Raw genomic sequence first — 25,689 nt, forward strand, 5'->3', positions numbered from 1 at the left:
TCCGTTCATTCACATGTGAAGCTGAAAAATTCCTGATCGTTCCCTGAGCGCTTGAGTAACATCATTTCAATCTTCCCTGGAAACGGATGTCGCTTCACATGACGCTTCGAAGGAAAAGGGCGTCTTATTTCCCAATATCCGCACTCACAGACTCACGACCTTGAGGAGCGTTTCCCTCAAAGTCTGCGAGGGCTCAAAGCTGTCCCGCTGTCAAAATCATAACGTGCATGAAGACTCGAGCCCTGTATGCACATTTTCTGTAAGTCCTGCATCTCTGCAGACTTTGGCCGAGGGAGTTACCCACACGTGATAGCGTTGTGACATTAAACGCAGCCTCTCGCACTCAAGCACTTACGACAGCGACATCAATCAAGGCTTAGATCTTGGAGGAGACATTGGGCCATTTCCTCTCCCCTCACATGATTTCCTCGCATCCCTCCGTGCTTCCAGAGAAGACTTGACGAAAGCTGCGGTTTCTTAAAGTTACGTGATCTTATGTGTTTGTGTCATCACTTATCAAACTGAGTCAGATAATCTGGTTCAGCTCTGATTGACAGCAAGGAGATAAAATCCTTCGATGTGACGTCTTGTAAGGAATTTAATCATTAACTAGTCACCACCCATCGTCACAATTAAAATTAAATCACTCCCTTGAAATTCCATCTTTTATCAGTCAAACATTCACCCTGTAAAACGCCAGCTCTGATGAACTCCTGTCCTGCTCTTTTATTGAAGACCACAGTAAGTTTGATTTCAGTTATAATGAATTCTGATACATAAATCACAGCAAAAATGTATTAAAATGGCTGTTTTTTTATTAGTACTACCTAATATGGGTTTGGGGACGGTCTTAGATCTTTGTGTTGATGTCTAAAGTTGTGTTCAAGCATATTTTGGAAAGTGTAAATTTCGTTTATAGAGTATGAAATGAACAGAAATGACTCCTGGTGAGTTCGGTCAGAGTCTGAGGTGTCACGCAAACACACACAGGTACGCTCCGCACTCATGTACGTAAATTCACTTTGTGTTCTGTCTCAATGCACTTTAATACCAACCAGCAATTTCTGATCATGTGTTGTGTCATATTCATCACAGGATTAAAGCAGATGGAGAGTGAAGTCCAGGGGAAATCTTCTATTCTCGGGTTTAATATCTAATTTCGGTTTATTTTGAACCGATATCCATCTTTTCATCCGACTCTCAGTAAGACGGAGATCGAGTGTTAGCGTAGCATTTCATATCTTTAATATACCTTTAAGGTCTCTGGTAATCAGCTTCTTGTTAAAGGTTAAAGGTCACAGGTTGCCAGGTTTGCTCAACATGGTTTATGAGCCTGAAACCTGTTTGTTCCATAGTATGTGTGTGTGTGTATGTGTGTGTATGTGTGTGTGTGTATGTGTGTGTGTGTGTATGTGTGTGTATGTGGTGGTAAACGGTGACCCGGTGACATATTTTATCAGGGTGTTGCAGTGCTAGCCCTTGGCCTCCATACTTTCTATTTCACAAACTCTTTATGTGTGTGTGTGTGTGTGTGTGTGTGTGTGTGTGTGTGTATGTGTGTGTAAACAGTGCTCACCTTGTTCCGAGACCATATAGCTTGTGTCTTTTATCAGTGATTGACTGCTCGGGCCTCAACTGAGGTATTAGCAGCTTCTATATCTCCAGGTCCTGAGTGCTGAGAGTGTGTGTGTGTGTGTTCATGTGTGTGTGTGTACGTGCGTGCATGCTTGTTGACGAGCTGGTGACTAGTCGTAGTGGTTTGGTCGGTAGCATGACTGTCTTGTTTTGTCGGAAGCGTTCGTTACCCGCACTGATAATTAAGTAGTATGTATGTCACATGCCAAGTTGTGTTTCTGTGTTTTGCATGCCGCTGCATGTGTGCATGTACCAGTTTGTGCGCTTGCATGTGCATGTGGGTTTGTGTGATTTTGTGTGTGTGTGTGTGTGATTGTGATTGTGTGTACATGTGTGTGTGTGATGCAGGTTAATGATTGCAGGGTTTGGTGTATGTGTGGCTTCCTGTGGGTTTAAACGCAGTGCTGATAGAGAACTGGGGTTACATCAGGACACACACACACACACACACACACACACACACAGACACACACTCTCACAGCTATGTAGCTTATGTTGTGTGAAGGAAAATATCTGTAAATAACAACAGAATAACAAACTGTTTCTGTTACATTTCTCATTTTTTTAAACCTCAAACCCTCTGAGACATGTTTTTATGATTTGCTGTTATTTTTATACATTATATTATACATCCATCATCTTTTCTTTGCATCTATCATCGAGCTCAATAGAAGTTTTTATTTATGATTTAAATTTAGGGGCTGGAGAGACGCAGGCATTTTTTAAAAAGATATTTCCGGCAGCTGTGTCCGTCTGTCTGTCTGATGTATTCCTGCTGCTTTTGTAACTGCTCTAGTTCTTCTTCTTCTTCTTCTTCTTCTTCTTTTTCTTCTTCTTCTTCTTCTTCGTGTGAGCTTCCAACATTTTTTTTTCTTTGTATTTTTAGTAAATTATCAAACTGGGCTCCCGACATCATAAAATAGATTGCGAAACTTCAGTACCAGCTTGTGAAATTCTCCCCGCTGTTGACATTTTTCTTTTGTCCTCAGGAATGACATCACTGTTTGAAGGCTGTATTTGTATGCAGGGGGGAAAATATTTTGGCTAAAAACAGACTCGTTTTGCAAGTTTTTCTGGCTCATGAATTTATTATTATTTAACAGATCAGGAGAAATCTTTAGTATTTAAATATTTAAATATTAGAAAACGTTGTCAAGTTTGTAATCTGCATCTGTACCTGAACGTGCATGCGTGGTCGGTAACTGTACGTGAGCACTGTCATAAAATAGGAATGTTTGTGGAGCCAGTCTACACACCTGTTTGTCTTTGGATGGCTGCTTTCTGGAGAGTCAGGCAGAGATTAGCTCTCTCTATCTATCTCTCTCTCTCTCTCTCACACACACACACACACACACATTGTTCACTTATTCATTCACTTAATGTTTATGTGTCATTTCTTTCCTTTCTTCTCTTGTTTATTCTTTCTTATCTGAATTAGATTTCTTTTTTTTCCTCATTTTTCTTCCTTCACTTTGTTAACTGTCGGTAACTTCATCAGTCACGTCTCCCACTGTGTGTCATGTGATTGGCTGCTTAACTAAATATTAACCAGCTGAAAGACAGTCGGTCCACTGTGTCAGTATGTCCACCACAGCAATTATTCACCACTGTGACTGTGTGTTTGTGTGTGTGTGCGTGCGTGCGTTCGTGCACGCGTGTGTCGCAAGAGCAGTGGTTTTTCTTCACTCAAGGATAACGAGACATACCTGTTACCTGTATATGTGTGTGTGTGTGTGTGTCACTTTTGCTTTGTGCAGTGTGCGGTATTTGTGTTTTGCACTCTTTCACGTTGGCTATCGTGAGACACATCCTGTGGCCGTGCTGTGTGTGTGTGTGTGTGTGTGTGTGTGAGCATGCCAGGAGGGTAATTACAGGCTCAGTGCAAGGCCTGGACAAATTACAGAGGATCACACACAGACACACACACACACACACACACACACACACACTCCCTGACTGATACTACCTCTCTCTCTCTCTCTCTCTCTCTCTCTCTCTCTCTCTCTCCACCCTTTTAACCTCTAGCGTTGCTAAATAGTAAAAGAGCTCAGTTAGATAATACCGTAACTATACACACCCCTCACACACACACACACACACACACACACACTCATACATATACACACAAACAAATGTGAAGACACACACACGCTCCTTCTATTTTGGTAGGAAACAATACCACAGAAAAAATACATGCCTTAACAAGTCAATTAGTCTTGTAATGACTCATAAAATCTTATTTTCTGCCTATAAAAGAAAAAAAAAATCTGCTTTCGTGTGTTGTCTCTGATGCAAATCATCTTGTTTTTAATGTGTCATGACTCACGTGTTAGTTCTTGAAAACTTTACGACCACTTTCACTTCATCTCTTCCTTTCTCTATCTGTAACTCTATCAGTAGGACTCAATGCTTTTAGTTACATGGATCCAAATGATGATTTAGCACCAAAACAAAGCCCTGCATTTGGATTTAATCAGCGTAAACTGAAATCACTGCCTGTCTGTGACGTCTCCTGTTGGTCAACAATGTCACGTTATTGGTCGTCTTAACTACGTGTGTCCTTTATTGAATCACATGTTATATCACGTCAGCGGTGCAGGGTCCACAATGTGCTTTTATATGATGAAACCAAAAAAAATGTTTTACTTTAGTGAGGTTTTTTAAATTTTTCTGCCAAAACCACAAATAAGCTGTAGTTGAGTCAATCTAACAATCGATCAGTTGACTGATTGTTGCGGCTCTTCTTGTTTGTTCCTAAACATGACACTGAAATGCAAAAGAAAACCCCCGAATCATTGGTCATTCTTCAAAAAAGAAAACTCTTTTCTTGTTTGTCACCTAGCAACAGTGTTTTTATACTTAAACCACTTGAACGCTGTGAACTCAACTTCCCCCAAGTTTCAAGTATTTGACCTCAGCGGTTTCGTTCGAAGCAGCGTAACACTCAAACACAACCGACTTCACACCGGCTAACACGCTAACATGAAGCGCCGCGAGCCGTCACCTGAGGCTGCGGAGCTGCTAAGAGGTGATTTGTTGTTTTAAAAGTGAGAGAGTGTGGACTGTCTCCTCTATCTCTGCTCATCACAGGTCAAAAGTCAGATAAGAACTGTCTGCTGGGAAATGGAGTGGGGGGGAAGAGGAGGAGGAGGAGGTGCAGAGGGGGGGTGAGGGGTGTCACCTGATGACAGGACAGGAGGAAGAGGAAGGCAGATGGGAAGTATTCAGTGTTAGCATGCTACTGGTGTTGATAGGCGTCCTCAGGAAGGTGTTTGATAAGTGAGGTTGTGAGTTACTGAGTAACTGAAACACTGTTGGGTAACAGGTTAGGGTTCAGCTCCCTCCTCACCCCGGGGGGGGGGGGGGGGGGGGGGGGGGGGGGGCAAGAGACTGACTGGTCTGATTCCCTTTTGGGGCTGTTCATGCTAACAATAAGCACGAAAAAAGCCGTAAACCCTTTAATTATGGTTCTTACATCACTGTTGTGTGCTTGGTATTTGTTTAAAAGGTATAAAAGTGTATGAAAGTAGCATCTTGGCATCAACATGGTCGGTTATTATTTATATTATATACTCTGAAAGTCAAATAAGGGACGAAATAAGTTGCAGCAAATCAGAAGTCCGACTTTGTCAGAATATGTTCGCTTAACGCCGGCTTGTTAAATGAGCCACAAACAAAATGTAAAAAGTTACAGTGAGGCACCAAAGATCTGGAACAAAGCAGCTCAAAACTTATTTTAATTAACTCAACCTTTTTATTTGCCTTTTACTGCTATCAGCTTATTTACTACCTGTTTTATCTTTTTTTATCTCATGATTTTACCTCCTTTTATCCTCTCACCTCTTTTTATCACTGTAGTTTTTTTAATTGTTTATTGTATTTATCTTTCTTCTTTCTTTTAATATTATAAAATATCTTTTTTTTTGCCCGCTTGTTTGTTTTTACCTCTTTCTGTAAAGCACTTTGAGCTGCATTTTATGTTATGAAAGGTGCAATATAAATAAAGTTTATTGTTATTATTATTATTGCTGTATTGAATTGTTTTCTATTGTACAATTTGCCTTTTTATTTGTTTGAATGTTCATCAAAAAATGGCCTTGTTGCATGTAAAATGAAATATTCACAGGTGAAAAAATGTCTTCATATTTCTAATATAAAAAGTGTCACAAGTGACGTCTGACTAGAATGTAAAAAAATGTTCACATACGTCCCAAAAGCTCATATACTTTAGATTATTGTGGGTTTTCATGCTAAAATGTAGTTGAGTTTTTCATGCAAATATTTATATAACTCAGATGACTAACATGTATACTTGTGTGTTACTTTATGTAATCATTGACACCAAGCCTCCTACAGTATATTAATTTACCTGCTGTTTATATCTTCATTATGCTTCTTATATAAATTGGCTTTTGGTCAGGTGACAGCAGAGCTTTTGGAGGAATCTGCCGCCCCCCCCTCGCTCCTCGCTCCTTCACCTTTTCACCTTCTCTCAGCTGAATCATGGTGCGTTTGTCCTGATTGATTTTCTCAGGAAGAACAACTTGTTTAAAGTTTCTGTCACTCAATAATCTCCGCTGTGGACCTTACAAAACCGACACTTCAGGGTTCCACACAAAGAGTCCCACATGTCTCCTATCAGCTGACCAGTCACAGGTCTTGTGGTCTCCACATGGTATCTCAGTGACCACCGTTGCCCCAACATGTGCACATTTTTAGGAGATGCAGGTTTGGGCTGTAGTGGTTCTCCAGCTTCTGCAACATCTATGCATATGTCTGATTATTCTCATTCTGGCCCTTTAACTGTCAGTGTGTGTTTAAACGTTTTAGATGAGGTCATTCGGGGTTTAGGAGCAACAGAAGTTACAGTTTGGTGTTTGCGACATGTGACATTTAACCCAGCAAACAAACTCTCAGCTCATCCTGTCTGCGCCATATCCTCTCCTCCTCCTCCTCCTCTTCTCCGCTCCCCGTCCTCCTCTTCTTCACATTTTCAGTCTCAATTACAGGACAATCTCAGCATGATTTGAGTTTTCAGAGTTTTTATCTATATATTAATGGATGTGCATTTGCAGCTCTTAAAGAGTTACATTTAAATATATTCTAAACACAGCTTGTTCGGGCTCATTCACTTCTATACAGCACATGAAACAACTGTAGACTTTGTCATTTTAAAGGATAAAGCTCGCTATTGTCTATATTTTCCTAAATCTCATGTGCGGAGCCAAATAAACAATGAATTGATACTTTAAAGCATTGCGTGTGTATCCAAACCCTGATATATCTAACACCAAACATGTCAATAAGCCACATTGCTGCACTGGGTGACATGTTCCTTCACCACTAAGATTACAGTCACGGTAGTTTGCTTAGAAACGGCTCCGCAGACTAATAACAGCGATCACGTTTTCAGTCACTGGAGAGTAGTTCCTTGTACGGCAGATGCCACTGAGCATGTGCAGGGAACACGGTTTCCAGTGTTTTGCTAGCTTGTTGCACTACATATCACAACTTCTTGGACTCTTGGAAGTCAAGCTGCTACTTGCTGGTGTTAATTTTTACATAATTGATCAAAAGAAAGGCTGCGTGTGTGATGATTGTATACAGACACATACTTTTATCTGCAACTTGTGAGTTACAAACATGACTTTTACTATCTTTAGTCTGCAAAATGAAACAGAAAATTAGATTCCATGCAGTAAAGTTTGCTGTTTTTGTTCCTCTCTTCTGCATAAAGTAAAGTTTTTTCTCCTCTTCTCTTAACTTATAATGTACTGCGAGTCTGTAAAAAACAAGTTGTGCTTTGAAGGTATGTGCTAATAGGAGCTATTATACTCACTCTTCTCCTCCCCGCCCTCTTACTCACAAACACTCTCCTTTCCTCCACTCCCCACCTCCTCCTCCTCCTCCTCCTCCTACTCCTCTCTCTCTTTTATTTCTTCCTCTTTCTCCTCTCTCTGTCCTTTTCTGTGTCTCTAATTAGCAGTGTGTTAAACTCAGAGAACAGTGGTCAGGAATGCCTCGACAAGCCCGTAAAAATGACATCAAACTCCCGGAGACGCCAACAGACAGGTTTAACCTCCCTGCTCGCACATACGGTGCGGGGATGAAGATGAATGGATGGATGAGGAAGATGAGAAAAACAAGGTGGAGGGAAAAAGGTAGAGTGAGGGAGGAAGACGAGCTGAAACGGATGGAAGCAACTTCTGACAGAGAGAAATTATTTCATTTGTACTGAAATTAATCCCTGAAGTTAAGTTGAATCAAAGGAATTGAAGTAAATGAAAAAAGGTTGAATTGAGAAACACAGAAATAAAGATATTCATTATTTTAATAATATTAACATTTGCTATGTAATAATTACACCTAAATGTTAATTCAAGGTGCTAATTACAAATTAATATTTACATGTAAACACAAAGATGGAGAAGCTGTGAAATTGGATTTTTTTGCTCAGAAATGTATTTCTATGAACATGTTAAAACAAGGAAATTATTTAATATTTCAAATAAATGGAAGAAATAAATTATTAGTATCCTTCAGTATCTAAAATACGTAGAAATCAAACAAACAAATTAACAGAATCCTAACTTAGATGGGTTTTAATCTTTTATTTCATTCATTTGTGTTGCGTCTTGATGTGAAATTAGTTGAGTCTTAGTTGTGATTTTCCTGATAAATGTTCGTAAAAGTTGAAAAACACAAGTTTCCATTTATTTTAATCTCTAGTGTTAGAGTTAGGGCTTTGAGAGAGATTATTACATATATTTTGTCGTGTAAATTTGATTTATTTATGGATGTAAACACACCGATCCAAGAAATTACATGTGAGTGAGAATATTTGTATTTTCCAATATGTTCCCAATATGTTAAAAGTGGACAAAAAACATGAAAACATGAGACATCAACCCTGTTCTTTTCCTCCTTTTCTCCACTCATATCTTCTTTGTCCACCTCCTCTCCTTCACTCCTCTTTCTTCACTCATCCATCCCATTATTACCTCTCCTCCACCTCCATCTTTGAAGTCCTTTTTTTTGTCTGCTCTGTCTCTCTTCTGTCTCCTTCAGACCATCAGTACGGCCACACAATGACTCTTTCACGTAAAGAGAGGAAAAGACAGAAAGAGGGAAGGGATGTTAGAGGTAGAGGAAAAGGTGAAGAAGGAGAGGAGGAGGAGGAGGAGGAGGAGGAGGAGGGGAGAGAAGAGGGATGGGGTGGAGGAAGGATAGACTGGGGTCAGAGCTGACATTGGAGGGTTGATGTGGGGTCAACATGATGAAGCAGTAATGGAAGTCTGTTCGTGTGTGTGTGTGTGTGTGTGTGTGTGTTTGTGTGTGTGTGTGTGTGTGTGTGGGTACCAGAAGACGTATGGCCGGCTGACAGCAGAGAGGGAGACGGAGGCAGATTGCGGCGGAAGGTTGAGGGGTAATTGCCTCGATGTGGGCGTGTTCCTCTCCGTGTGTGTGTGTTTGTGTGTGTGTGTGTGTGTGTGTGTGTGTGTGGCTGTTGCCTCATTTATATTTTCCTCTCTTGGTATTTAGCAAGTTTTATTTCCTAAATGACAAAAAAAACAACAACATTCTGCAGATTAAAGGTCGTGTAATAATGATCCTTCAGGGTACATAGATATTTCCTGGATGATGTCTGTTATATACAATATATTTATCTTTAAGGCAGATACAAGTATTGATTATCGATAGTACATGATTTTAAATTGCTTGCTTTTGTGTCTGCAGGTTGTCTGTATATCTGCAGTGGAAAACATTTAAAAACTCTCACCTTTTTGGACTTAATTGGGCTGTTTTTTTTAAATAAAATGGACATAATGCCACCTATATTTTATTTTATTTAAGTTGATTGTATTTATTTATTTTTGTTTTGTTGTGTTGTATCGTATCTTGAACAATTTTTAGGTGATTTCCTGCCTGTAACTACATGCAGCTGCTACTGACTTGATCTTTCCTGTAAAAAAATAATAATAACAACTTTTATTGTCCGTTTTAAATCACTTCAGTCTTTATTTTTGTATGACAGGAGCCACTAAAGCTCAAGTCCCTGTCTAATACATTTCACAACATTTATTTTAATTCATGAAGTTACAGCAGTGACCGTTTTAAAAAGAAGTCTTGGTGGTGTTTATAGACGTCATCCGACATTCGTGAGGTCTGGTTTTGTAAAAATCAGAAACATAAACATGAGGTTTGTCCAGCAGCTGAATCCGAAAGGTCAGATGTCTGAGTGTGCTTGAATGCATCATCAGAGAGAGTTTTCACAGTAAAATAATCTCTCCCCACAGCTGCATTATCACTCATCATTAAATAAATTGAGAAAATATAAAGATGCTAAACGGTGGATTACATAATGATCAGTCGCTTAATTCAGTGGTTCCTAAATTTTTGGGCTATAGTCTATCTGGGATCCCCGTCACATGTCGCATTGTCTACCAGTTAAATTAAAGTTTTTTATTTGTTTAACTTTTAGAGGTTTGAGGCGATTAAATACAGTAATTTACAATTAACAAAGAAGAAAATTAAAGGACAATTTTGTGTGTCAGAAATGTGTTTTTGTTTTTTTCTGTTGTGCTATGACCTCATATTAGTCAGCGACCCCCAGGTTGGAAACCACTGGCTTAGTTGATCAATAGAAAATGAATCACCAGTGATTTTTAGTTACTTGCAGCTTTTTTTCTGTTTCATATCATTGTAAACTGAATATCTTTGGGGTTTTCGCTCTGTTGTTAAGACAATCTTGGCTTCTGGGAAATTTTTATCACTCTTGCAACTGAAAAACAGTAGATAAATTAAATTATGCGAGTTAAGTTGCAGCTTTAAGCCTGTAGGTAATACTCAGGGAAAATAGTCAGGAGTAATATAAGTCTGTAAAGTATGTAAAAACAATGTCTTTAAACATGGAGATCAACATATGAGTGTTTGTATCAAAAATAAAAGACAACTGACTCTCTGGATCGATCGGAGCGAGAGAGAGGGAGAGGTGACCTCTGATTGGCCGCAGCAGCTCAGAGGTGAGTTGAAAGGTCATCCAGGGGTTGAAGAGAGGGAGGCATATCAACACCTTGTCTAATATCTAGCCTGCAGTTTGTGTGTATGTGTGTGTGTGTGTGTTTGTGCTTGATTGATCCGTCCAACCCGGTGGCCGCAGCTATAGATCCGAAAGACCGGAGATGGGTGTGTGTGTGTGTGTGTGTGGGTCTTTTTGTATGTGTGTGTGTGAGTGTGTGTGTTTGGGGAGGGTCTGGAGGATGAGAGGCGATCTGTCTCCCGTGGCGACAGGCCGGACCATGGACCTTCCGCTTCCTCTAAATATTTACAAAGCGCCAGCCAATCAGAGCCAAGCAGACACTGTTGGCCACCAGCCATGACATGAGGGAGTGTGTAGAGTATATAGAGTGTGTGTGTGTGTGTGTCTATAGAGTGTGTGTATGTGTGTGTGTGTTTGGAGTGATTACACACATTCACACAACTCGGACTCGCTGCGTCTTGCTCCTGCAGGGCAGTCTGGAGGTAAAAATGTAACACTCACTTAACAAGTTTTTACAATTGATATCAAACCAGCTATTAGCTCTGACACACGCTCACACACACACGCTCTCACACACACACACACACACACACACACATATATATGTAAACACACACAAGCACATTAGAAAAACCTCCCTCAAACTTATAAGTGTATAAGATTAAATCTCTCTCTTCAAATTTCATCCAAAACTTGCAAACACATCACTCTCTTCCTCCCTCTCCCTCTTTTTCTTTTACTCTCTCTCTCTCTCTCTCTCTTTCACGCACACGCACGCACACACCAGAGCGCGTGTGTGCAGTGAAAGTGCTCTGCCTGTTTGAGCGAACAGTAAATGAATAAAATATGTTTGAGCCGCTGAGAGGAAGTGGTTTCCAGACCGCCTCAGCATGTTGGAAACAGCTGTTTGTGCGTACGTGTAAGTGTATGTGTGGGAGTGGGCGTGCGCGTGGGTGTGCGAATGTGTGCACGTGTGATTCAGCTTGTTCCCGAGCAGCATGTTTTCATCCTGTGTGTGTTGTGTGTATGTGTGTATGTGTGTTTGAATCAATCTGTGTATCTCTTGATGTGTGTGTGTGTGTGTTTCTATGGCTCTGCTTGTCCCTGTGTCCAATGTGTGTGTATGAGTGTGTGTGTGTGTGCAGTGCCGTGGGGGGGGGGGGGGGGTAGGAGGGGTTGGGAGGGGGGGGGGGGGGGGGGGGTCTGTTGACCACTTGAGAGGAAACCACAGGCCAGACAGAGCTGTGTGTCATCAGGCCGACCGCCGTGGAGCCGAACATCCAGATTCGGCCCTGAAAACACAAGCGACGGAGATAAACACGACGCAAAACTGTGAAGTATGAACGGACGAGTGATCGGTGTCAGTTTTTTAGTTTCTGTCATCGTGATGGAGAGCAGAAACATCAGCTTTGCTTTCCATAAATATTTACCCGTGTATATTTCCGATTATTAGCAACAAATTTCCAAAGTATGGTTTATACTTCCGGCCCTCTTTCTGCTTCCTCAGGCCTTCCTCTCATCCTTCATCTGTCCGTTACGAATCTAAAGGAAGAATCATTTATTGTAGATTTGTTAAACTGAAACATCTTTGAGTTTGGCAAAACTGTAGAAAAACTTCAAAAACATCTGATGATATCTTGATTAGACTTCAAGGGATTTTTCGCGGTTTCGCAAGTTTTTATTTGTGGAATCAAATCAGCTGATACCGTAGGAGATAACGTACACGTTTAACCGCTCTTGTTAATATTTTGTTTGCATATGAAGCACTTTGACAAAGTCTGATCTCTTCATGCAAATATGCAGCTTTCGCACAGACAGGAAACAGTTATTGGCTGCTTCACTGCGGATCCTGTTTTAACTTCTTTCACGTTAAACTGACAGTAAATAACTTTATTAAGAGTCTGTTGGAGCAGCGACATGTTATGATTAATGGCTCGGTGCTTCAAACAAGCAACTGGCTAGTCTGCATGTGTAAATTATTAAACAAAACTACATTATTATTGAAAAACTTATAATAGCTAATCATCTTTATATTAACCAATATTAGAAAGCTTTACATATTTTCTGTTTTGCCGCAGGAAAAGGTTACAACAAATCAGATGCTGCAACATGTTGCTATGGCGATCATTGCAACTCCAGCTGGTGCAAATCCTACAAAAACACATTTAAATATCTTTACCTATGAAAATACTTTTTTCTGCAAACTATATTGTTGTAAACAAAATTTCTGTTTACAACGTTTAGATTTGTTTAGTTCAGTTTAGCGGTGTCCTGTATTTTCAATTGTCATGTTTTGCGTTGGGTTTTTTTTTGGGGGGGGGGGTGCTGTAATTATCTTTGGTTTGGTGAAACCAAAGATAATTTTCCACTGTGTGGACAATTTCCCTCCATTCCATGAGACATTTTTGAGCTCTAGTTTCAGAGCTGTGGAGATGTTAGGAGGGTTAGGTTGGTTGTTTCCATCTGTTTCCAGTCTTTATGCTAAGCTAAGTTAGCCGGCTGTTGGCTCTAGCTTCATATTTATTTGTATTATTCTTATTCCTCTTCTTATATCCATTTGTATTATGTGTTTGAGTTTCTTTGTGTATGAATTGTGCTTTATAAATAAACTTTTCTTCTCGTCTAACTCTCAGCAAATAAGAGTCTCAAAATTCATGAACTTTTCCTTTAAGCTAAACTGCAGCCTGCTTACTTCTCCATGTTGTTGAGCTCTACTATAAAAAGACATGAGAGAGCCACGTTGCTGAACTCGGGTGACATTGTTTTTGCTGCAACGATCAGAGCTCGCATAGTTTTCGTGGGCATTCGGAACAAAAACAGTGCATTTTTCATGTTGAACTGATGCAACCCTTACTCCGATTTTCCTATTTATTTGATCAGTTTGATTGATGATTGAGCTCCTGTTTTCTCCATCTAACCCATACTCCCCTTCGTCCACCCCTTCATCCTCATCCTCCTCCTCCTCTTCTACCTCCCTCTCTCTCTCTCTCTCTCTCTCTCTCTCTGTTTTCTTCGAGTTGTGTGGCTTCCACTTCCGTCGTGCCCATGAGCCGAATCTTCTGATCTTTACACGAAACAGATCAAGCTCTCCCTCGCACATGCACATACACACACACACACACACACACATACACACACAGAGGCTGAACATGGACACACACTCCTTCACCTCATCAAAGTGGTGGAAGTGTGTGTGGGACGATGGATTTGATGGAAAGGTTCGGGGGCTCGGAAGTGTTTTAGTGCATGTGTGTGTGTGTGTGTGTGTGCATGCGTGTGTGTTGGAGGGGTGTGCACACATGGCCACATGGACACAGACACACATAAACACACACACACACACACACAAACAGCTGGGACTTATCAGTGTTTACTCTCTCTTGTCTGACTGTACTTAAACTTTACCTCCTCTCTCTCCACTCTCTCTGTCCACAAACACACACACACACACATACACACACACACACACACACACACACACACACACACATACACACACGTACAACCACCCAGCCAGATCGAGGGAAGCCTTTATCTGAGCTTGGCGCTAAGCTGTGAATGGCTGCGAAGTGTGTGTTGTCAGTGTGTGTGTGTGCACATGTGTGTGTGTGTGTGTGTGTATGTTTGTGTGTTTAGCTTGGCAGACAGCCAGGGATATCGGACTGAAGCCAAACTTCTCCCTGAAGCAGCAGCCACGCGCCACAGCCTGCTGCGTATGTGTGTGTGTGTGTGTGTGTGTGTGTGCATATGTGTGTGCATATGTGTGTGTGTGTGTTAGTATCTTGAGATTTATATTTTATAGTGTCTCTGTTTCCTGCTGTTGTGCATGTGGGCACAACCCAGTCTGGGTTTCAGGTCCATATTTTTTATTCCACCTCAGGTCTGGGTCTAAACAGCTCTGTTCTGGCCCTGAAAAGAGTCTGAAAACATCAACAACACACCTCATACTCAGCCAAATTAATCTAAAAGCTGATTAAATGCTCGAGTGCGGCTTCATGTGAGAGACTGTGTCGTGTTTTGGTCGGGAGAGATATTCACCTCTGAAACCTGAGCTACTTCCTCAATATATTTCACTCTATTCTCCTTCATTATACTGGGAGGAAGAAGTGAATATCTCAAAACCTGCGGCAACTCGGGCAAGCGGGAAAATTTTTTGTATGTCTCATCCTGTCTCCAACGAATTTTCATTTCTGCATCTTCCTCTTTACAAATATAATGCTGAACTTCCTTTGACATTAGCAGACATAAGTCTGCTGATGTTGCAGAGTTGCAGTACAAGACAGTTCATCGTGATCTATATAAAATAGATACACAGTGTAATCATAATTCTTAGAACAAAAATCATGTGCAAAAGGTTGTTTCAAGGTCAGATCTATTGTTGAGTCCATTTAGTGTCCATCTGTAACCATGTCTCCTATAAAATGATGTTTATATACTCCTAATTTGAAACAGCAAATATGTTTTAAAAGAAATATAATGCCATTTAAATTAGTTTTTGATTAGCTTAATATGAAAAGGCTTTTTTGATTAACATTTCTGAAGAGTTGTAAAAAGCTCATGGCTCACAACATATTTACTTTGATTACTGTATAACATCCACTGCAGGCAACTAAAGCATTATTGATGTTTTTATGGTGTTTTTTTAGGCAATCAAAGCACTTTGTTAAGTGTTCTGATTGCCTTTGATTTTTATGATTTCTTGGTTGAATCATAAAAAATCAATGCTGACTTGAAGTGTGAAACCAAAAACCAACAAAACAAAATCTCAATCTTCCGCCACATTTCCTGCAAAAAAAAGTATTTGGAAAAACAAATTTGTGGTATATAAACATCAAGACAGAGTTAGAGAATCTGTGATCCTTTTTGGGTCACATGTGTGTGAAGGTATATACTGTAAGAACTGTGTCCCGGTGTATTGTGTTTCGCTCAGGTGTCACCTTATATTCCTGTGATACTGTATAAGTTTGTGTGTGTGTGTGTGTGTGTGTGTGTGTATGTGTGTGTGAATACTTGTCTATCTCAATACACACACAGGTAGACAAATGAACCAGAAATGAGTAGCTTTGTGCTGAGAAGTGCCCCATTTCATGTCACACACACACACACACATACACACACACACACACATACATAAACACAGTGCTGTTTTGTTGCAGAATATGTGTCACTGATGTCTTTCACCTGCTTTCTCTTTCTTGTCCTTGAATAGCCGTGACTTTAACTAAGCGGAGATAAAAGAGGGTTTGTGAGACCTTCATACAGTGTGTTAAAGTGTCTGTGAGTGATGGAGATGACAGGCTACATAACTGTGGAGGCACAGAGTGTGTGTTTAAGTTCTGAAATTACCCCGCCTGAAAAGGACTTACTGAAATTGACCTACACATGGAAGAAACACAACCCAAATGACACTGATCTGACAGCAACTGGTGTTAGTAATGTTGTTTACATTCATCAGGGTTAAAATTTAAAAAACTCCATTGCCTGGTTCATTTCAGCAGGTAACATTTCTTTCACAGTAAAGTGGTGTTGATTTATTTTCTGTGGCAGTGATGCACATGAAACATACATAAAACACTTGAAGGTCTGGAGTTTCTCATCTCACCAGAGAGAGTAGGTACTTAGCAACTCATTACAATTACCCTAATGAAAATAATATTTAATGACCAAACCCTACCAATCCTAATGGTGTGTTCAGACAGAACATTCACACAAGTTTGACCACTGTGGACCATTGTATTTATTTCCCCTAAACAGCCAATGTATCAATTGTACGTTAGCTGGAAGCTAGCTAGCACACGAACAGTAGCTGTGTCTCAAATCACATACTTCTGTTAGTACACTTTCATGTAGTACACTGTGTACACTATGTACTTACTGGCATAGTGCACAAATTTCTACAGGGTAGTGTTGTCTCAAATCAAACACGGCCGGTGTGCACTTACCGGAAATGACGATTGCAAATTAGCATTAGCTAGCGTTAGCATTCGTATTATCGTTCACGCTACCAAATCATTACAGACTGCTAAATTAACCCAAAAAACATACTGATGGCTTATATCCAACAACAATATAGTGGTGCTTAGTGCTAAAAAGCACATGTATAACTTTTACATTTGTATAATGTGTCGATGTTCACTGTAATTACAACGTACTCGGCCGCCATTTCCGGTTTGAAAAATGGTCCCTCCCCTTCCACTATGTAGCCAAGATGGCGACTATTGAGAGCGAGAAGTGTCCATAGTTCCACACTCAACTTTTTGACTGTTTTGAGTGGGTACTCACAGTGCACTGCATTTTTCCATACTTCTCAGTGTGAACGCACTTATGCACTCAAAATGTTAAGTGTAAGTACAGAAGTATGCGATTTGAGACACAGCAACCGTGTCTATGTGTTTGTTTTCAGTCCAGCTTCTAACTGAACTCAGAGCACACCAGAAAGTCTAGACGCTCCTCTTTCCCTTTCTCATCTCTGTATGTTTATAAGGCAGATCCATAAAGCCCCGGGATATGTGTGAGTCAATTAATGCCTTAACTTTTTATGCAATCGCGCCGTCCTCTAATTCTCTTTGCATTCTGTCTGAACACACAGTAATAGTTATTCTAGTTCCAGAAGCTAGCTATAAAGTTAGCAACATTAGCTGAACTGGTTAGCTTGCTACACAAAACATTTGAGAGCACACCAAAAAACAAAAACCATCCCAATCAAAACACGCCGTGCTTTTGTACTGCAATTTTTATTTCATGTGAGAAGTACATTACGGAGTTCCATTAGCTAAAACAACCTACTAAAGTTACTTAAGTCAGTAATGATCTCTGGTCCTTTTGGGGCCCAAACTCTTATTATATGTATATAAACTTCACCACTGGCCTTGAAGAACCCATAATAGCCAGTAACCCAGTTGTATATTTTATTACACACACACAATCACTGCTTGCTGTAATAAAAGCTGAGGGTAGCAACAATGAAGCAATCCAGGCAATCTGAGAGGAGAAGCCTGAAAACAGAAGAGCAGTAAATCCATTTCACTTTTCAAGGCCAGCAGGTCATTGGGTTAATGTTACCAGCACACTGCGGCCTCTCCGCAAGCTGATAAGAGATCGCAAGCAACGCGTATGTATGTGCTTGTGTGTGTGTCTGATTGTGAATTGAGCTCCTCTCAGATCTTAACAGTCTCAATGAACCAGTTAAATCCTGCTATATGATCAGATAGCTCTCATACATACATACATACATACATACACTTACATCCACACCCAAACCACTTTTTATGGACTCACCTGCCAAATTCTTTACATTTTCACCTTCAGAGACCCTAAACTCCCTCTTGGATATGCTGTTCTTGTGACCAGTCATTATAAATCTTATGAAGCAGAGACTTCCTACTGTGAGGTCCAGTCTTTGTCAACACAAGTTGACTTTCACCTCCTGCTAGTTATGTTTTTGGTGAGACCCCCCAGCGTCTTTTGGCCTAATTAAAAAATGAACACAAGCAGAGTTTAATTTAGATGTATTTTAATTAATCAGGTTATTAATCTGATTCTAATGTATAGTTGACAGCTGGGGCTGTGGACAACACGCCGCTGATTATATTTATTGATTTTTTTTCTTAAAAGCTGATGATATTCAGTCTGGGTTATAGGTGAGTGCTTTGAGTTTGTTTTGTCTGGTTAAGGCTTTGCCCCCAAAGAGTGGTTTGAATATAAGCTCAAGACCTTTATTGAAAAGTGTGATGCTACCATGAGTTACTGTTTGTAACCATAAGAGACTCAAACTCTAAACTCTGGCAGAGTTACAGTCCTCAGGTGGCTGGGTACCTGCTGCAGAAACAGTTTAAACAGATTTATGAGTAAAAAGGCACATTCGAATTCATTTGGGCCCATGAGAAAATTAAACATTTAAGCCAAATGATCAAACCAAGACATTATCCATATGCATTAACTCCAGGAAAATATGGCCCAGTACACAAGGGTGATCACACTTCTCCCATTTCTGAAATGTTTGCAGAAGTATAGGAGCTGTCAGCAATTTTACTTTTAATTTTAGAGTTCTTGTTCTGCATTGTGACAATAAAATCTTCCTTTGTGCTGCAAGGCAATCCATTAGTTTCCTTCAGTTTCTCATAATGTCACAAAAAAAAATAAAAATTCCCAGGTCGTTCATACTGTGAAGCGCATTCTAGTCGCTGCAACAGGTTTATCTCAGCTTTGTATGTTTATGGTAATTAAAATATCTTGGTATTGACGCAGACAGACACTTTGTGTATCTTAGCTCAGGCAAGAAGACAACATTCAGTTTGGCCCGGGTCCTGAAGGTTACAGTTGTGGTCAGCATTTTGCCATTAAGGGTCTCTAAGGGGCAGCTTGGCCTCAGGTAATTGGGGTTATGGCAGTGATAGGCTTGTAGGGTTGAGGCGAGGGTAAGGACCCAGGTTTGAACCAGGGTTTTAGGTGCTTTGAAGGGTCAACTTGGCTCCAGATTTGGGAGTTAAGGCACCAGAAAGGAGGAGGTGTTTTTAGTGTTTGCTTAGTTTGAGTTCTCCAGTGTCTTCAGCTGTGATCAGTGTTTGGGCTTGGAGCATTAAGAGGGATCTCTGTATGTCAATGTGGTTCCAAATTCTGGATTTATGGTATTTAAGGTATCAGTATGCTTCAAACAAAATACTTGTGTGATCTTCCTCCACATCTTTCTGATGTCAGAATCAGGGGAGGTTGGGTCCAAACTCACAGTCAGCTCACAATGTCAGAGAATTAGCGTTTTGTCGAATAGATGTCAAACTTACTGTCAATTTTGGAAAATTAATTAGCTTCTGGGATTGGTGCATAACTGCAGAATCTGCTTCTAAGCTTTTCTTATTTTCAGTTTTTGAAGGTTCCAAATTTGAGTCAAACTTTGAGCAAAGAAGGGCCTCTGAATGCTGAGTTCAGGGTCAGCTGAGAGGGCTAGAGAATCATAGAGGATATGATCCCTTTCCCTCTATCCCACATAGAATGGTTCGTTCAAGGTTGTAGCATTGTCCAGCTTTTGTTGTTGGAAGGCAGGATTAATACCTGATTGGAACAAACGCCAGAGAGAAGAGGTCATTTCTAAGCTTAGCTTAGCTCCATTTCTAGAAGGTTGTAGCTGTGGTAAACATTTTGGAGTAGGTGTCATAATTTAAGCTTTGTTAGGCATCTGAATGCTGCATGGTTCCAAGTCTTGAAGAATTGTGACAGTGGTCAGTTTGGAAGGTCAGAGCAAGGGTCTGGACCGACATTAAAGGAAAACAGGACTAAGTTAAATCAACTGTGTGTGTTGGCGTAAACAGTACCAAACAGGTTTGATGCAAGTTCTTGGGGGTTATGTCACTGGTCAGCTATATTTAGGACTTCTTCACTATGAGTTGAGAAGGGCTTTTGTATCCTGTATGTCTCTATGTCTTGGGATATTTGATCAGCTTACAGGGTTGGAGTATGGACAGGCTAAGGGGCATCTAGCGGTGAACTTAATTCTCAGTTTGTTGTTAACAGCATTAATAGCATTGGTCAGCTTTAGATAGGAGACAGAGATCCTGGCTGGCCCAATGTTGTAGTCTTGGTCAGCATTTTGAAGTCAGGATGGACTGCTGAAAGCTACATTTATCCAAATTTTTGGGGTTACTGCAGTGGTCAGTTTTGGAGGGTCAGAGTGTGGGTTGTTGCCAGGGTTAGAAAGGAGAAAGGGCCTCTGTGGGTCATCCTGGCTCCAGGTCCAGGGGGTAATGGCGGTGGTCAGTTCCTGGGCTGAGGAGCCTCCATGGCCCCGGGGCCTCTGCAGTGTCCGGGGGCCAGGCTGCGGCCAGGTCAGCGGGTGATGGATGAGGCCGAGGCTGCTTATGGCAGGTGCCCACCAGCCCCGACCGGTCCAGCTTAATCAGCACAGCACTCGGACAACAGACCCCATTTAACCTCCTAATGACCGGTCACTCAATCTGGACACACACACAAAGAGAAAAAAACATGTGCACACACACTAATTACAGCGTAAAACCAGAAAACTAAATAAGATTAAATACATAAATGAAGAAATAAAGATGCATGCATAAAGGAAGATTTAGTGCTGAATGAACACTCACACACACACACACACATACAGTCACACACACACACACACACACACTAGCTACCGCCTGCTGCGCTGCCATTCGGCCATTTATTGATTTCTTGTTTATGAAGTCAGAAACAATTAAAGAGCTGGTTGTAGCGCCAGATAATGTAATTAAAGCATCACAGCTGAGTGCACTGAGCTGCTGCAGACTCATGTGATCTAATCACTGTTTACTATACGTTTGGTAATAGTTCAGTCAAACTGACAATCAAGACAGAACTCTTGGTTTGGTTCTATTGGATGTTCAGGGGAAATATTATATGTATATTCCCTGTTTTATGTCTGTGTGCATTGAAAAAAGTATATTTTAATTCATTTTAATTCATTTTTGCATGTCTGTTTGTATCTTTGGTTCAGTTGCGCTGCACTTTTGTCAGTTGAGCGTATCTCCGGCTCCCCACAGTGACCCACTTTCTGCCGACCATCGTCATTGTCTCACTTCATTCTGCTTCATTTGGCAAAAGAGTGTGTTGTGTGTGTGTGTGTGTGTGTGTGTGTGTCTATGAGTGTGTGTACATGTGTAAACGTGTGTTTAAATTCATTCATAACTCAGACATTCACTCTAATATGTAAGCGCTCTGTCAGTTTTTTTGTAAAAGTTGTTCTGACTACTTTTTATTAAACTTTTTGTACCATTTCTCAAAAATGACTAAAAGCGGCTGCATTATCATTCATCATCACAGAAAATAACTTGCAAACCAATCACAATAGACCAGGAATTGGAGCTTTAAATGCTGCTTGTTGATCAGAAAGACTCATGTAAAGTATATAAGCTACGCTGCATCTGTAAACGTGGCCGAAAGTTGGTTCAACCCTGAAATTAGAGAACTTTTGTCCCTCAACACAGATGATCAGATGACAAGAAGTTAAAACAGTCTCCGTGTGTCTTTTCAGGCTTGAGGAGTCTGGAGATGTGGGGTGTCAACGACGTGTCAACTGTTTTCCTCCCTCCTCGCCTTGCACGTGCTGTTAGGAATCATCGTGTGTGTGTGCTCAGGCTGATCACATTAGTGAAAGTGAAAAGTGTTAATTGGACAGTTAATATCAGAGGTGTGACCGCTAATTAACATAATGTGTGACAGATAACAGTTTGTGTATTGAGTGTTTGTTTTCATTAAGGAAAGCACACACGACTGTTTGATGGATGTGCAACCGACCATGTTCACATTTTCCTTTCAAAAACGCTCATGTTTGCTAATTGATTGTCTCCTGGAGGTGATTTACCAGTTGAACTGAAGGAAAAGCATTCAAAACAAGTCACTCTCACAACCGCATTATCACTAGAAAATGATTTAATGTTTTTATTCAAATCACAGGCGGCAATCACATTCAAGTTTCCAATATCTGATTTTCATTTTCAAAGTCAGTGAAACAATGACAAAGGGGGAAAGGAAGCAGGGAGAAGGAAAAGGAACAGCAGAAAGGTGGAAGACGTGCAGAAAAGTGGATTTAAAAAAGGATCAAAGAAAGCCAAAAGAGAGGAAGGAAAGACAATATGAGCAAGAAGGAAGGAGGATGAGAGGAAGAGAGGAGACAAATGGGGGGAAATTAGTGGGAATAGAGCAAAATTAGAGAAACACAGGTGGGGGGAAAAGCAAGGAAGAGATGAAAGAAAAAAAAAGGGTGAGACGGGAGAAAGAGGATGGGGTTAGGAAGGATAAAAAGGAGTTAGGAGGAGGAGGGGAGGGGTTAAACAAGACTGGAGTGGAAAAAAAATAACTGCGAGCCCAAAGTGACACACAAACTTTATCTGAGCCCACACACATGCACACTGCTAGGAGCTCCGGTGTATCAGGAACATTATATAAACACTATAGGAACGTTGCAGCAGTCAGCAGCTCCGGTCAGAGGACAACTCCGGTGCACGGAGCCAGCAGCAGGTGAGACCCGGCGGGAGGTCTGCGGGGTGGGGGGAGGGGGGGAGGGGAGGGGGAGACATGCCGGAACTGCGCTACGAGCTGCTTCAATGATTTTTTCTACCTTTTAAAGTTAGTTTTGTGGCTTTATTATCAGTTTAGGACTTATTATTATCAGATAAGGACTCTGTGATTAGCTGAATTTATAGCTGTTGTATTTTAATTAATGGGATTGTAATGTCGGTTTTCTTTTGGCTATAGCCTAAAATAGTCTTATTCGCGTTCAACATAAGTGTCTGTGGTCGTTTAAAGCGCTTAAATTCGACTTAATTAACACGTGGTTTCCTATATCATTGTGTTCTTGCAGGGACTTGCAATGTGCAATATAGGTAATTTGTAATATTCCTATAATATTACTATATCTGATCCATCTATAGTGCTTTTTTTATTAGGCTATAATGCATGATAATGAATTTAGAGGTAGAAAAGTAAAAACAAGGTGTCCTCTCCTCTCGTATCAGTGTAACAGGTTGTTTGCGGTTCGCTGAGTGAGACAGAGACAGAGCAGTGATTGTATTTCTCGTTTATCTAGTTCAAGAGACTGTGTCTGAACTCTTCTCAGCTGTTCTAATCAAATTTAAAAGCCAATAACAAGTTAAAACTCTGTCAGACATCAGAGAAGGAGAAGGAAGTCAAAACTGATCCTGTCAGGTGAGACGATGAAATGATGCAATGAAAGGATGAATGGACCTCCTGCTTATTGTTAAAGACTGTTAAACACTGTATATTAAAATAATAACACAGTAGTTGAAAAAAAGGGCAAAAAGTCCAAATAATTATGCACCATATGAATATTATGATGTCATAATAAACCAGGAGATATATGGGACTGCTAATATCAATATCCATCTAATTTCACTTCACTTCACACCTCCACTTTATAGAAGAAAAGCATAAAAGAATGATATAAAATTGACAACTTTTTAACTTAATATAATGTAATTATAATGAAATACTTAATCCCAATATATCCTTTCTTTTCTCTCTTTTACATCATGCATCAAGAGCAGTTTGGAAAAACAGTGAAATAGAAGCAGAGTTTTGACATAAATCAAAGTTTTAGTACACAGAAATAAAAAAATATTCTCAGCCAAAGCACACATTTGTTTTAAACTCATACACGAGAACGACTCGGATCAATATCAACGGTTACTGGCAGATGAATCACCGTTCAGTCCCTGACAGCCAAATATCAGCCACCAATAAATATCAATAAAACATGAACTGATCCATAAACATGCTATTCTGTAAGCACAGACACACTGTGACTCCTATAAGGATAGCATAGAAGCATATTACACAGATAGAAGCAGTAAACAACAACAATAATAATAATAATAATAACTCATTTAAGTCCCTTTAGTAATATAACAGGAATATGAATGTGATACAATCGGAGATAAAAACACCACAAAGAACAATGAAGTCACTATTAATTGGTTCTTTTTTTTAACCACAGACACATTGTAAGTCTTTAAGTATAATAGTTGCACCAGAGTGGTTTGTCCTCAGGCTTTTTATAATGGAAACTTAGGACAGGGGGGTAACATTGACATCAGTCATGTGTGTGTTTGTGTGTGTTATCTCCACGCTGCTGTTGCATGTGGTGACTCATTACACGTTTCCGCTGTTTACTGGAATATCGCTGGAACATGTTTATGTCCTGAAGTTTTTAATGGCTACCTGAGAGCGAATACGGGAAGCCTCTGGGTTTCTTTTTTTTTTTTTTTTTTTTCTTACTAAAGTGCTTTATAAAAGTTGATTTATTTTTGTTTCTTAAAAGGGTTCTTCAGCTTGTCTCAGCACTGACGCTCATTGTTGGCCAAAAGTGACGTACGCAGCAGTGAAACTGACTCACATGACTGGACCTCTCTGTACTCAGACTGGGAAATAAATAACAAATAAAAGGCCAAACAATGAGAAGTTTCTGTGAGCTTATCAGCCAACTGCTCAACTTTTTTATAGTGTTTAGGCCTGGCTGCTTTTTTTGTATTCTTATAAATCCAGAACGTTTCCTCCAGATGTAACATCGTGGGACATGCTATATGGCCTTTCCCTATATTCTCAAAAAGAGAAGTGAAGTTACTAAAATAAGAAAAGAAAGGGAAGAAAAACTCATTTAATGAGCCAGTGTTTACTGAGTCACGTTTTTTTAACGTCACAGACTTCTGCTTATGTAGCCCACTTACATAATTCTAGACGCTGACATATATGTTACCAAAAAAGGATAACATCATACAAAGCATCACCCGTCTGGTTGGAAACGCCAAGTGACAGCCTGTGTTTTCTGCAAACATTTTGTCAGAGCAGCAATGGGAAGTGATTAGCTAAACTTAGCATAAACACTGGAAACAAGGGGAAACAGCTAGCCTAGCTTTCTCCAAAGTGACTTCAAGACTCAGTTTATTGCATCCAGGCTAGCTGTTTCCTGCTGCTTCTAGTCTTAATGCTAAGCTAGACTAATTGGCTGATGGCTCTAGCTACAAATTTAACATACAGACACTTAGTAGAAACAGGAATGTTAGCAACCAAACTAGAGTAGAGAGGACAGAAACACTACGCAGGATAAAACATCAAATTGTTGCACCTGATGCTAATCTTTGTTCCCGACAGCTCATGTCTGTCAGCTCTGACCTTTATCTGACTCTATAGTCTGATCCAGACGTAACCTTTACCAGACCTTAACCATAGTGTAGCTGACATACGTTATTCTTATGTTGTTCTTGCAGGAATTAATTATTTTCAAGTGTTTTTTTTTTAAAAAAAAGTCGTCATTGAACATAATTTGAGGTGCACGGAGTCATCATGTATGCAAATAACTCTGAGCAAACTCTTGCAGGATTTACCTGAAATGCATTTTAACGTCAGGTCTGAACGCAGTGTGTGTGTGTGTGTGTGTGTGTGTGTGTTTAGTCAGGCTCTTAATGAGAAGTGTGTTTGGTTGCGTGCTGAGGACACTGTGATTAGCTGTAGAC

At 40.3% G+C, this 25,689-nt stretch overlaps 1 protein-coding gene across 1 annotated transcript in view; it reads left to right on the forward strand.

Annotated features, from left to right (window-relative positions):
- The first annotated feature begins 249 nt into the window (after nt 1–249).
- prdm1a (PR domain containing 1a, with ZNF domain) overlaps nt 250–25,689 on the forward strand; it is a 49,990-nt gene continuing 24,550 nt past the window's right edge. The window contains exon 1 of the mRNA XM_044359926.1: nt 250–741. The gene's annotated coding sequence lies outside the window, so the exon portion shown is untranslated. The remainder of the gene's footprint in view (nt 742–25,689) is intronic.

Source organism: Thunnus albacares, chromosome 8 (genome assembly GCF_914725855.1).
Source record: "Thunnus albacares chromosome 8, fThuAlb1.1, whole genome shotgun sequence".
Lineage (NCBI taxonomy): Eukaryota > Metazoa > Chordata > Actinopteri > Scombriformes > Scombridae > Thunnus > Thunnus albacares.